Below are 12,045 nucleotides of genomic sequence, written 5' to 3' on the forward strand. Positions count from 1 at the left end.
CATTTATTTATTTGAGAGGGAGAGAGAGAGAGAGCGCATGTGCACATGAGCATTGGGGGAGGCGGAAATGGAAGAGAGAGAGAAATCTCAAGCTGACTCCCTGCTGAGCACAGAGACTAACGAGGGGCTTGATTCCAGGACCCTGAGATCATGACTTGAGCCGAAATCAAGAGTAGGATGCTTAACCGACTGAGCCACCCAGGTACCCTTTTAAGTACATCTTAAAGAAAAGAGATCTATCCAAAACTCAGTCTATTCATTGATTCGGAGTTTATTTTTATATTAAGTGTCCTTAAATGGTCACAAATATTGTTTCCAATTTATCTTTCCATAACCTGGAGAAAGAAACTATCAAAAATACTCCAATGCTTATTTGTTTCAGTGATTTATTTAGAATTCCTCATCAACCAAGGAGTGATTTAACAACCCTAAGCCTTAGTATCCTCAGTTTACAAATGAGGATAATAATAAAAACCTGAAAGCGTTATTAGGAATATTGTGGATAAAGAATAAAAGTGCTTTGCATAGAGATAGTCAATAAAAACACCATTCTTATTTGTGAAGCTAAGATTTCCAAGTGTTCTAGTTCAAAATCCTTTTTCTTCTGGTATAGGACACTGAAATATCAAGTCTTTAGTAGTAAGCAAGTATTTTTCAGAGACTAGAAGAATTCGCTGAAACGGTACTACATATACTTCTTAAATTGTTGTTATTCTATAATGTTTTCACGTGAAGATAAAACATACATAGAGCAAAATGCTTAAAACACGTATGTGCATTGCTTAAAAACCATAATGAAGCAAACCCCTGTGCAGCTTCAGTTAAGACACAGAATGTTCTGGGTGCCCCAGAAGATCCCCAGAAGCCCCTTTCTCATTATTATCCCTCTTCTCTCCTAGAGGTGGTGACCATGCTTACTTTTTGTATAGTTTCCATCCCTCACAATATAGTTTAACCTTGCTAATTTTTGAAAACTATACATAAATGGAGTAACATTGTGGAAATTCTCTTTTGTTTTGCTTCTTTTACTCAACATTATGTTTGCGAAATCCATCTTTATCATTGCATACAGCTATGGTTCTATGGCTACACAGTATTCCATTACATAAATATATCATGATTAATGATAAACATATTGCTGACAGAGTTTAAGCTGTTTCCAGTCTCTGGCTATTACGATTACTGCTGCCATAAACATTCTCATATGCGTATCTTCAACCTCACTGGATAATGCCAAATTGTTTTCTAAAATGATTTTTATCAATTTGCATTCCCATCACCACTACTTTAAGAGAAACCAATTGGAGTGTGTGTGTGTGTGTGTGTGTGTGTGTGCTGGGGTTTTTGTTTTGTTTTGTTTTTATCATGCATGTGCTCAAAACAAGACTGGGAGGAATCATAGAACATTATTGCTAAAAGGAAACGGAGAGATTATTTACCTCAACATTCTTATTTTAGAAGGACCTAGGGCTTAGAAAGATGAAGAGACTTGCCTACTGTAGGTTAAGAGGCACACTGAGTTAGAAAACTCCAGAGAAATAGTTTGAGGCAAAACCGAAGCTAGGATGAATATATGGCTTTCTCTATATACATTAAGTGGCCTAGCAAGGTGGTCTAAAAACGAGCTACAACTATTTTCTGTAAAGGTAAACACAATGGGGAGAAAGATAGAAATGCTTCAGAGTTGTTTATAAAAGGCAACAACAACATCATGTTGCACAATAGACCTCTTTAAGCCCCATTATATACATAAAGACATTGAGGCCCAGAGAGAAATTTCTTACAGAATATTGCAGTCATCAAATGACAATACTGAATCAAGAATTTACCTTATGTCCATCTGTGCTTGTGTTTCTGACCACATTATATACTGCCCTAAAACCTACGCAGCCAATGGAACACTGTTGTATTTTCAAAAGTACAAAAAAAAAAACTTTGTTAATTTTACGAAGAACTAATGAATACCAAAGGGAAAACACATAGTATTAAGAAAAAAATGTACCTAGGTAACCTCTTGAAAGCTGGAATCTTTATACCTGCTGGCATATCATTACAATTTGATGGTAGAAGCCTAGCACTAACCGATAGATTAAAGAATGTGGTTTCTAGTCCCAGGTTTGCCACAAAGCATTGGTGCCATTTTGAGAATGTCAAGAAATCGTACTAGGCCTTGGTTGTTACCTGAAAAAATATATAATTATATACTTTAGTATATATTTTAAATATTATTATATATTTATATATATATACATTTTATTATAAAAGCAATAATGTACTCAATAAAAAGAAATAGAGAAGTAGAAAAATTGTGCAAAATCCCACAAAACAAACATATAACACAATTTTGGCATACATCTGGGCAGTATTTCCCCCCTACATTAAGGGTCAATGTTTATTTTTGCCTTTAAAATTTTAATTTTCCATAACTGTAGCATATACATTTAACTTCATATCCTCCTTTCTTCACTAATGGCAAGTGTACTTCTGTACTATTACCCAATCTTCATAAACACTTTAATGACCATGGATGCTCCTCAGTTTATTTAACCTACCCCTAGATAGCTATTTTCAGTTATGATAAACACCTTTAACTGTTTTCACGAAGTTAGAAGTATTTCCTTATGATAGACTTTCCAAGAAGAATTACTAAATCAAAGGTGAAAATTTTTTTTTATTTTTATAAGAATCTTTTTTAAAAAAGATTTTATTTATTTATTCATGACAGAGAGAGAGAGAGAGAGGCAGAGACACAGGCAGAGGGAGAAACAGGCTCCATGCAGGGAGCCTGATGCGGGACTCAAACCTGGGTCTCCAGATCAGGCGCTGGGCTGGAGGCGGCGCTAAACCGCTGAGCCACCCAGGCTTCCCCAAAGGTGAAAATTCTTATTATAAGTCCATGTCATATGGATTTCTACTGACCCATGATTTACCTGGAATGGTACTCCATCAACCCCTGCTTATTTTTTTTTTCCCTCCTTATTTTCTACAAACAAAATCACTACCATATAGCATACTGTTCAAAAATTATATCTTAGAGAATCATAAAATCTTTTTGATCTTGCTGTGGTAAATCAAATAAGGCAAGGGAGAAGAAATGTGTGGGAAATATCAGAAAGGGAGACAGAACATAAAGACTCCTAACTCTGGGAAATGAACTAGGGGTGGTGGAAGGGGAGGAGGGCGGGGGGTGGGGGTGAATGGGTGACGGGCACTGAGGGGGACACTTGATGGGATGAGCACTGGGTGTTATTCTGTATGTTGGTAAATTGAACACCAATAAAAAATTATTTTATTAAAAAAAAACAGGATCAAACACACACACACAAAAAACTTGAATGTAATAATAAAAAAAGAGCAACAAACAGATTGAAATATGAGTGGTAAAGTCAAAAGGCACAAATTCAAAGAGTATTAGGACTGATATGGACCTCAAAGTACATAAAGTTTAACCCCTTTACTCTTTAGATGAGACAACTGAAGCCCAATAGAAACCACTTGCCCAAGGTATCAGCAAGTAGAAAGATGGAATAGAACACGAAAATTTGTAATTGTTGGTGCTATGTTCTTTCCATTAAACCATTTCATCTACCTTTTTGGGGTCCATTGGATGATAAAATTTCATTCTTCCCATTTTATCTGCCCAACTTATTTAAATGTAAAATGCTAGCCTGAGTTTATAATATATACATCTTTTAAACTAACTGACATAAATATCTATAAACTAGTGCTCTAAATGGAAGACTATGATTTGGCTCTATCCACAGAAAACTTTGGTTATATTAGAATAACTGTCTTTTCTTAAAAGATAAATTAGCAAAATATAATCATTACAAGTTTCAAAATCTAGAATCTCAAATCAGCTGTGCTATCTTCCCCTAAAAGCTAAAGATTTTACGTTTTGAATCAGAAAACTAAGGTTCAAGTTTTGGTTCTACCAATTAATGGCTCTGTGTGACCTTAAAGTGGTGCACTTAACTTTTCAAAGCTTAGCTTAGTTTACTTATTAGCAAAAGAAGACAACAATAATTTTATGCCTCATAAGGCTATGGGATATTATAAGAAAAGTGCTCTGTTACCTGTACAATGGTAAGCTAAAAACATCATTATGATTATCTGTGTAACTATTATACCAAACAGTAAGAGAAGAAATAAAAATTTAATGCTTAAAGTGCAATCTACCATGTTTAATCCAGAAGAGTCAAATCCTGACTCACTTTCTGTTTTCATAAGGGTGACTAGAACAAGAGATTTGTATTTTTTGTTTTAATACCTCGAATATATGGCACCACATCTTTTATGCAATTCTAAAATTATTCCATTATGAGTTAAAAATATCAGATCAGTTTGCAAACAGCAAAACAGAAAAAAATACCACTAAATTTGGGGGGAGCACTCTAGGAATGTAATATTCTCCCATATTAAAAATGTCACACCCCAGGTAAGGGTAATATGTTGTAGAAGTGAGAAGAGGAGCTCATTGTCCAGGAACACATGTCATCAAGAGCTTTGTTATGTCTGCTCTGAGTTTTGTTCACATTCATACCTCTGTTTGGTGGTAATGGTGGGGAGTCTTTACTTTCCCCTCTCTACTTCCCTTCCCTCTACTTTCAGAGCAAACTTGGACTCGCCCTTATAGGTGCAGCTTGAATGTTTCCTTTAGGCATACCTCCCAAAGAAAGTTTAGCACATCTTTGTCAGAAGCGCAAACCACACTGTGGCGTTGGTTAGAAGGTGAGCACTAGGTCTAGGAACCCAGTCCTATTTGTCCTTGTCTCTCCCCAGTGCCCAATCCTGCACCTGACACAGAGTAAGTGCTGAATCAGCCCTACTTGCAGCCACAGAAACACCAAGAGAGTCAACAGAAATAGTTGTACCAGTCACAGGACTAGATGACTGAAAAGAAGGATTTACAGCAAATAAAGAGTGCCAAAGCAGAAGAAAAGAATGAAGAAATGAGCCAGGCAATGGGAGATGGGAGTTTAGAAGCTCTTCCAAAAGCTGCCTTCCTCCAGCTGTTGCCCTAATACCAGAGAGCTTTTGCATAGCAAGGGCAGGGACAATCCTCGAGAGGATGGGGTTGAAAGGAGGTAAAAACAGAAATAAAGGCTGACTCAAGTCTGTGACTAGCGAATTCTTCACACTTAGTTGCAAGGTCTATGCATTATATCCTTGTATCTTTTTTTTTTAAGATTTTATATATTTATTCATGAGAGAGAAAGAGGAGAGAGAGAGAGAGAGAGAGAGAGAGAGAGGGGCAGAGACACAGGCAGAGGGAGAAGCAGGCTCCCCAAGGGGAGCCCGACGTGGGACTCGATCCCAGGACTCCGGGATCACCCCCCCGAGCCGAAGGGAGGCGCTCAACTGCTGACCATCCAGGCATCCCTATTTCCTTGTATCTTATGTCATTTTGGGAGTTCTACAGCCTACCTATAATTTTTAAAAAGGGATATTTATCGAAAGGTATTGGTCATTCACAAAAGAACCTGAAACAGGAAATAAATATATGAACTACCTGGATCTAACATTCACTAATAATAAAAAGCTACAAATAAAAGCTAGAGATCTATTTCTTCTCTCACATTAAAAAAGAGGCTAATAAATTCACAACATGCCACAACACAGAATATATAATATTGGCAAGAAGGTAAGGAAGTACCTATATATAACTTTAAAATGTATATATTCTTTGACCCAGCAATAAACTATTTATCCTAAGCAAATAACTGAGACAGGCATAATTAAGTAGAAGGATGCTTCCTCATCACAAAGCTGTTTGCAATAAAGAAATGATGGAAAACAATCTGTATGTCCATCAATAAGAAAACTGTTAATTACAGCATGTCCATACAACAGAAGGCAATGCAGACAACAAAATTTTACACAACTATATTCATCAACATGAATCTATCTTCATAATATAGTTAAATGAAAAAAACAATAGAATGCACGGTTTGAAACCATGTACATAAAATGTTACCTATTTAACTTATGTATATATGTTTGCACAGATGTTTGGAAAGGTGTTCATCAAGATATTACAATGGTTGTCCCTGAGTAATAGAATCCCAAGTGGTTTTGCTTTTCTTTATATTTTTTCTATATTTTAAAAACAAATTTATGATGAGATTGGATCATTTACATAAGTTGTTTCTGTTTCAAAAAAACAAACCTGTTACCTTCGCTTGAAACTAAAAGCTCATTTATAGTGAACAAGGTATTTGAATATTTTCCTTCCATATAGATGATACTCACCAATGCAGCTTTACAGGCAATTTCCCCCCTTCTTTACTTATTTGTAACTTGTATTTAGCTTGTAATCTACTTCCACACACTGTCATCTCATTCATTTTGTATTTGTGAAATATGGGATTTCTTTATCACAAAGATTATACTGTACTTTGCATTTTATGTATTTAGCAAACATTTATTCAGCACTTACTCTATTCCAGGCACTATTCTAAGTCTTTACAAATATTATTTAATCCTCATAACAACTCTAAGAGATAGGAACTATACTTATAGGTATTATTATTATTATTATTATTATAGTTATTCCCATTTTACAGGATACTGAGGTACACAGAGATTAAGTAACTTATTCAAAATCATATAGCTAAAGTGATACAACTAGCATTTGAACCCTTGCAGATCCATAGTATTTGCTCTTAAACACTCAGCTATGCTACATTTCTTTTAGTTCATTTTATTCTAGGATTTTGGTCTTGATAAAGTTATATCCATCAGGATAATAATTTTATCAACTCTGGAAACCCAAGTCTGGACATTTTAAAATGCTTTTCTCTAATAGGTACTAAAATTTACATATAATAGTTTTTTTGAAGTTCATGTCCTTAAATATATGCTTATACCTAAGTTATGACTATTCCTTTGATGCCAACTAAAATCAGACTTTTAAATAGATACTAGTTCTCATAATTCATTTCATGAGGCTTAACCACAAAAAAAAAAAAACCAGAGTTCATAGTCTACCTTCTCTGAACTAAATACTGTGTATTTCATTTCAGTCAAAGTACATTCTTTAAAAATTTTTCTCCAAAAAAAAAAAAAAAAATTTTTTTCTCCCAGCAAAAAATGTCACTCATGGAGGTGATGTGGAAAAGGCTAATGTCATTACTGAACAAGGAATTAATTTCTTTAATTAAGAAAATAATTTGGCAGATTAACATATTAAAATATGCAAAATAAAATGCTAATCTTTGAAAACACCTAGGATAAAGGAAGAGATAGAAGTGATCAAAGAGGCTACAGTAAATAAGCTGCTAAATTTACACTTAGTTCTTAGGTAGCCACAGATAAAGGAAACCAGCAAGTACAGTCCCCTGAACTCAGTCAGATGAATAGGGTCTGAATTTCTTTGCTCACCCTTCAGAGGTTCAGTTTACCTCAGTGCAAATGGGGATAACAATACTAACACTTTTAGGGCTTTTGAAAAGAAAAAAAGAGACGATATATGGGAAAGAGCTTTGTACTCTAAAACAAGCTATATAAATGTAGGTTACAATTGTTTTATTTTTTCATTTGGAAAGATTTTTTTTTTAATTTTTATTTATTTATGATAGTCACAGAGAGAGAGAGAGAGAGAGAAAGGCAGAGACACAGGCAGAGGGAGAAGCAGGCTCCATGTACCGGGAGCCCGACGTGGGACTTGATCCCGGGTCTCCAGGACCGCGCCCTGGGCCAAAGGCAGGCACCAAACCACTGCACCACCCAGGGATCCCCTGGAAAGATATTTTTGACACTGGATTTCTAGTTTCAGTTTAAAGTGAGAAAAAATGTCCAACAAAAGTAAAAATAAATTATTTTGCCCTGTTGATTTATCACTCAGCTTTAAAGAGTACAGTGATCATCTCCAACATTTCACTAAAAATGTCTGGCAACCTCGTTAATAACTGAAATGGTTCTACAAAAAAATTAATTCAAAATGGATCACAGACCTAAACATATGAGCTAAAACTACACAAAAGCAAACCTTGTGCTAAGCTTTCTCAGATTTTTTTGACACCAAAAGCAGAAGCAAGGAGGTAGATAGATAGATAGAGAGATAGATAGATAGGACTTTATTGCAGTGCTTGGGTGGCACAGTCAGCCAAGTGTCTGATTCTTGGATTTGGCTGAGGTCATGGTCTCAGGGTTGTGAGATAGAGTCCCACATCAGGCTCTGCGCTCAGCAGAGTCTGCTTGAGGATTCTGTTTCTCCTTCTGCCTCTCCTTGCTCTCATGGTCTCTCTTTCTTTCTAATATAAATTTAAATAAATAAATATTTTTAAAAATGACTTTATCAAAACTAAAAACCTTTCACCTAGCATAATCTTCTCTAGCTCCAAACATGTCATGACAGATAGGAAGATTTCATTCCTTTTTATGGCTGAGTAATATTCCATTTTATGGGTATATATCACCTCTTCTTTATTCATCAGTTGATGGGCATTTGGGCTGTTTCTATGATTTGACTATTGTAGATGATTCTGCTATAAACATAGGGGTGCATGTATGAATTAGTGTTTTTGTATTCTTGGGGTAAATGCCTAGTAGTGCAATGGCTGGATTGTAGGTGTTTTATTTTTAAGTTCTTGAGGAAATTCCATACTGTTTTCAGAGTGGCAAGACCAGTTTGTGTTCCCAAAAATAGTGCAATAGGGTTTTCCTTTCTCCACATCCTTGCCAACATCTGTTGTTTCTTGTATTGTTTATTTTAGCCATTCTGGCCGGAGGATGGGTTAAATGGGTGATGGGTACTAAGGAGTGCACTGGTTGTAATGAGCACCAGGTGATTTATGGACATGCTGAATAATGATATTATACACCTGAAAACTAATATTACACTGTATATTAACTAACTGGAATTTAAATAAAAACTTAAAATCTAAAAACCTTTGTGCTTCAATGGACACTATCAAGAAAGTGAAAAAGATAGCCGATGGAATGGGAGAACATATTTGCAAATCATACACATGAGAAGGGACTTGTGTCTAGGTTATATAAAGTACTCTTACAACTCAATAACAAAGACAAATAATCCAATTTAAAAATGGGCTAGGGGCCTGACTTAACATTTCTCCAAAGAACATATTACAAATGTCCAATAAACACATGAAAAGATACACAACATCATTAACCATTAGGAAAGTTCAACTCAAAATCATGACATACCATGTTGCATCCAGCAGGATGGCTTAATCAAAAACACAGAAAATAACAAGAGCTGGTGAGGATGTGTGGGGAAACTGAAACTCTTATATACTACTGCTGGTAAGGTCAAAGGGTGCAGCTGCTTTGGAAAATAGTCTGGTAATTTCTCAAAATGTTTTCTTTTTTTTTTTTTTTTTTTTTTATTGGTGTTCAATTTACCAACATACAGAATAACCCCCAGTGCCCGTCACCCGATCACTCCCACCCCCCGCCCTCCTCCCCTTCTACCACCCCTAGTTCGTTTCCCAGAGTTAGCAGTCTTTACGTTCTGTCTCCCTTTCTGATATTTCCCACACATTTCTTCTCCCTTCCCTTATATTCCCTTTCACTATTATTTATATTCCCCACATGAATGAGAACATACAATGTTTGTCCTTCTCCGACTGACTTACTTCACTCAGCATAATACCCTCCAGTTCCATCCACGCTGAAGCAAATGGTGGGTATTTGTCATTTCTAATGGCTGAGTAATATTCCATTGTATACATAAACCACATCTTCTTTATCCATTCATCTTTTGATGGACACCGAGGCTCCTTCCACAGTTTGGCTATTGTGGACATTGCTGCTATAAACATGGGGGTGCAGGTGTCCCGGGGTTTCATTGCATCTGTATCTTTGAGGTAAATCCCCAACAGTGCAATTGCTGGGTCGTAGGGCAGGTCTATTTTTAATTCTTTGAGGAACCTCCACACAGTTTTCCAGAGTGGCTGCACCAGTTCACATTCCCACCAACAGTGTAAGAGGGTTCCCTTTTCTCCGCATCCTCTCCAACATTTGTGGTTTCCTGCCTTGTTAATTTGCCCCATTCTCACTGGTGTGAGGTGGTATCTCATTGTGGTTTTGATTTGTATTTCCCTGATGGCAAGTGATGCAGAGCATTTTCTCATATGCATGTTGGCCATGTCTATGTCTTCCTCTGTGAGATTTCTCTTCATGTCTTTTGCCCATTTCATGATTGGATTGTTTGTTTCTTTGGTGTTGAGTTTAATAAGTTCTTTATAGATCTTGGAAACTAGCCCTTTATCTGATATGTCATTTGCAAATATCTTCTCCCATTCTGTAGGTTGTCTTTTAGTTTTGTTGACTGTATCCTTTACTGTGCAAAAGCTTCTTATCTTGATGAAGTCCCAATAGTTCATTTTTGCTTTTGTTTCTTTTGCCTTCGTGGATGTATCTTGCAAGAAGTTACTGTGGCCGAGTTCAAAAAGGGTGTTGCTTGTGTTCTTCTCTAGGATTTTGATGGAATCTTGTCTCACATTTAGATCTTTCATCCATTTTGAGTTTATCTTTGTGTATGGTGAAAGAGAGTGGTCTAGTTTCATTCTTCTGCATGTGGATGTCCAATTTTCCCAGCACCATTTATTGAAGAGACTGTCTTTCTTCCAATGGATAGTCTTTCCTCCTTTATCCAATATTAGTTGACCATAAAGTTCAGGGTTTACTTCTGGGTTCTCTATTCTGTTCCATTGATCTATGTGTCTGTTTTTGTGCCAGTACCACACTGTCTTGATGACCACAGCTTTGTAGTACAACCTGAAATCTGGAATTGTGATGCCCCCAGATATGGTTTTTCTCTTTTAAAATTCCTCTGGCTATTCGGGGTCTTTTCTGATTCCACACAAATCTTAAAATAATTTGTTCTAACTCTCTGAAGAAAGTCCATGGTATTTTGATAGGGATTGCATTGAACGTGTATATTGCCCTGGGTAACATTGACATTTTCACAATATTAATTCTGCCAATCCATGAGCATGGAATATTTTTCCATCTCTTTGTGTCTTCCTCAATTTCTTTCAGAAGTGTTCTATAGTTTTGAGGGTATAGATCCTTTACATCTTTGGTTAGGTTTATTCCTAGGTATCTTATGCTTTTGGGTGCAATTGTAAATGGGATGGACTCCTTAATTTCTCTTTCTTCAATCTCATTGTTAGTGTATAGAAATGCCACTGATTTCTGGGCATTGATTTTGTATCCTGCCACGCTACCGAATTGCTGTAGGAGTTCTAGCAATCTTGGGGTGGAGACTTTTGGGTTTTCTATGTAGAGTATCATGTCATCGGTGAAGAGGGAGAGTTTGACTTCTTCTTTGCCAATTTGAATGCCTTTAATGTCTTTTTGTTGTCTGATTGCTGAGGCTAGGACTTCCAGTACTATGTTGAATAGCAGTGGTGAGAGTGCACATCCCTGTCTTGTTCCTGATCTTAGGGGAAAGGCTCCCAGTGCTTCCCCATTGAGAATGATATTTGTTGTGGGCTTTTTGTAGATGGTTTTTAAGATGTTGAGGAATGTTCCCTCTATCCCTATACTCTGAAGAGTTTTGATCAGAAATGGATGCTGTATTTTGTCAAATGCTTTCTCTGCATCTAATGAGAGTATCATATGGTTCTTTAATTTCTCAAAGTGTTAAACTGTTACCAGATGGCTCAGCAATTCCACTCCTACAGAAATACCCAAGAGTAATGAAAACATATGTCCTCACAAAAACCTGTACATGAATGCTCACAGCAATATTATACACAATAACCAAAGAGTGTAAACAATCCAAATGTCTACCAACTGATGAATAAAATGTGGTGTATCCATATATATCTTCAAATAGCCAAAATGATTTGGCAATAAAAAAAGAATGAATGATCCATGCTATCACGTGGATGAAACTTGAATCAATGAAAGTGTAAGAAGCCAATCACAAAGACCGCATACTGTAGAAGTCTATATGAAATGTCCAGAATAGGAGTATCTATAGAAACAAAAAGTAGAAGGATGGCTGCCTAGGGATGGAGGTCTTGGGGAATGAGGAGTAAGTAACAAGTACAAGATTTCTTTGGGGCC

General features: G+C 36.3%; 1 protein-coding gene across 6 annotated transcripts in view; it reads right to left on the reverse strand.

Annotated features, from left to right (window-relative positions):
* UVRAG (UV radiation resistance associated) overlaps nucleotides 1–12,045 on the reverse strand; it is a 313,277-nt gene that overhangs the window by 56,069 nt on the left and 245,163 nt on the right. Inside the window, exon 14 of one of the 6 annotated variants that reach the window (XR_005375643.1) lies at nucleotides 2,003–2,181. The exons of the other annotated variants lie outside the window; for them this stretch is intronic. The gene's annotated coding sequence lies outside the window, so the exon portion shown is untranslated. The remainder of the gene's footprint in view (nucleotides 1–2,002; nucleotides 2,182–12,045) is intronic. 6 annotated transcript variants of the gene reach the window in all.

Source organism: Canis lupus, chromosome 21 (genome assembly GCF_011100685.1).
Source record: "Canis lupus familiaris isolate Mischka breed German Shepherd chromosome 21, alternate assembly UU_Cfam_GSD_1.0, whole genome shotgun sequence".
Classification (NCBI taxonomy): Eukaryota; Metazoa; Chordata; class Mammalia; order Carnivora; family Canidae; genus Canis; species Canis lupus.